Source organism: Phodopus roborovskii, unplaced genomic scaffold (assembly GCF_943737965.1).
Source record: "Phodopus roborovskii unplaced genomic scaffold, PHOROB, whole genome shotgun sequence".
Lineage (NCBI taxonomy): Eukaryota > Metazoa > Chordata > Mammalia > Rodentia > Cricetidae > Phodopus > Phodopus roborovskii.
In genome coordinates, this window is record NW_026126412.1 from 8,801,654 (window position 1) to 8,804,412 (window position 2,759).

At 35.5% G+C, this 2,759-nt stretch overlaps 1 non-coding gene across 1 annotated transcript; it reads left to right on the top strand.

Annotated features, from left to right (window-relative positions):
• The first annotated feature begins 2,028 nt into the window (after nucleotides 1–2,028).
• On the top strand, nucleotides 2,029–2,134 carry LOC127220942 (U6 spliceosomal RNA). Its single transcript, XR_007834414.1, has one exon. It is a non-coding gene; the product is annotated as a U6 spliceosomal RNA (small nuclear RNA).
• The last annotated feature ends 625 nt before the right edge of the window (nucleotides 2,135–2,759 follow it).

A 2,759-nucleotide genomic window follows, 5' to 3' on the forward strand; every position in this document is an offset into this window, starting at 1 on the left:
AGCTCTTTCTTTTTACTTTCTTGTTTTCTCTTGTTCCTCACAAAACAATTATAATTCTAACTTTTCCTGCTGCTTTTCCAAGATTCCAATTTTAAGCACACATCAAAAGATGTGAGCATATTCCAAACTGAGAGAACGCTTTGATTCAGTATTTCTCCTGTCTTGCTCGCCTTTAAGAGATTGTAAATCTTTTCTTTCTCTAGCTGCCAGTTACACTGAATTGTTCTGAAATGTGAATGGTGTGTGTGTGTGTGTGTGTGTGTGTGTGTGTGTGTGTGTGTGTATGTGTGTATGTGAATATGAGCACTATCAACCAGGGCAACAATAAGAACTTCACACTTGTCATTTAGTGAACCCTGTCTTTTGAGTCCTGTCAGTCAAGGGCTTCTACATGTGTGCTTCTTGGTTGGAGCAGTGCTGTTCCCGGCAGTTTCTGTTTAGGAATTCATGTCTCTGCTTGGCATTTATGTAGTTCAGCTGTTAGAGAGTTAGGGTAAGAAGAAAGGAAATATGCAGGAGTGAAGGTTTCTGGGCAAAGAGGGAAACAAGAAAGGGCTTTAGGTTGTGAAATAACAATGCCAGCCATGTGGCAGCAATAAGGCACAGGCAGAAGCCCCGAGTTCAGGGAAAGCACAGCCACGCAGATGAAACCCACACCCATCGTGATGATCTGGGTGGCCAAGCATTGCCACAAAGTAAAAGCTGCGTGAAATACTAGTCATTATTGTCAACATCAGCCTCTGTCACTCCCCAGTGCTGAACTCCTTCCAGTGCGTGCTATTGAGCTGACATCTGCCTGAAACACAAAAAGATTTAGAGGAGAAGCCATGTGAATGAAAGGCAAAAGATTTCAAAATCAAACCAGGTTGACAGACTGTGCCTAATTCATAGTGTGGCTTCAAATATGTTCAGAAGTCCAGATATTTATCCAATATTGTCTACATAAAACTCTAACCTTTGAGGTTTTACATTTTAATGGGAAAATAATAGCAGTTGGCTCTATCATCTATCTAACTATCAATCAATCAATCAATCTATTTATCTATCTCCGGCATTTGGAAATACCTTAAGCTTCTTATTACTCCTAAATCACTAGGAAACCTTGAGTTTAGGAGTCAAGGATCAGAAGTAACTATTGTTGTAACATATGAACAAAAGTGATCAAATTAAATTCCATTCCTTTCTAAGAAACTCTGGGAAAGATAATATAGGTGACATTTTCTACTTGTACTTGCCAGAGAATATGGATGTTTCTAAGAATTTTTGGAACCTGTGTCTTATATACATAGAAGATACATAGATCAAGGCAAAACAAGAATTGTTTGCTATGACTCAAAATTCACTCATTTCACTCTGCCCCCTCCCTGAAGAAACTTGATTCTAGAATTTTTCTAGTGAAACCATGCTGGAAATCAAAGATTCAAATAATAAGAAATCTAACACATTAGCAAAATACCTATGCTTTATTCTTTAATAATAATTGTTTAAAAATGATTGTTAAAAATTGTTTAAAAATTCTATTATTATAATAGAAAATCAAAGATATCTCTTTGATTTTCTATTATAGGTGACTAACAAATTAATAAGCATAATGAGACTTTGAATGATGAATACAAAATAACATTACAGCATGTCTAGCTACATGGACACCCACATTTATTTTAACTTCATGTTTGTGTGTCCATATTTAAAAAAACAAAATCAACCTATAGCTAAAATAGTTATCAATTGAAACTAGAATTGTTTACATACTGACAATACCGAGCAACAAGAAGACTAGCTATTGTCTACAATGGCAGTGTTCTTAACACTTAAAATGTCTTTATGTATTCTGGAAATAAATGTCATACTTGTGATACCACAGAAAGTGGAGACCAGAAAACGGCCAGGAGTTTGAGACCAGTCTGGGCTGAGTGCTGAATTCCAGACCATCCTGAATTATAAAGTGAAGCCTGACATCAAAAATAAAACAATACAATATTAAAAGATTTAATAAAAGAATGTTTTAAAAACATAAACTAATACATAGTCAGACCTTATCCTGAAAACTGCTACTACGGAAACAATACAGAGAAGATTGACATGGCCTCTGCACATGGATAAAATACTTAAGTGTGTGAGTGGGGGTAGTATTGTTAGGGGCTGCAGCATATAGAAAATAAATGTTAGTACAGACATAAACAAAATTTTGAAGTGGTAATGTTTGATGTCCTGATATTAGTAATAAAAGGATACCCTAGTCTCAGTTGCTCAAATTGCATGTTTAAAGCTAGTGAATTTTATATTAGTTACATCTCAGAAAACCTGATACAAATGTTTGCAAATTCTCAAATGAATTCATTGTTACAGTCCAGATTCTTGTATCTCACCACAGGATACATGGGGACTGTCCCTGTGCTCCTCTCCTTTCAAGAGTTTCAAACATGGCAGAAGCAGCAGGCATTTTATTAACTTGTCAATCTCTAGCAATCAGCTAAAACCTCGACATATTTAAACACCAAAATGACTGTGTCAATGTAAATATCCTGCAAACTAATAAACTAAACTAAAGCAAATTACAGAAAAATGTAATGTGGGATGCTCCTCCCATATGTGTAATATATACTAATGTTCTGCTACTCAAAAACCAAACAAGCACTTTAAAAACCATATCTTTTCTAAGACATATGCTATCTGACTTTTGATAATGAAACTCGTGTCTTTTTCTGCTACCATCTACTGGGTTAAACTTGAAAGCAAGCATGTATGCTCACACATGT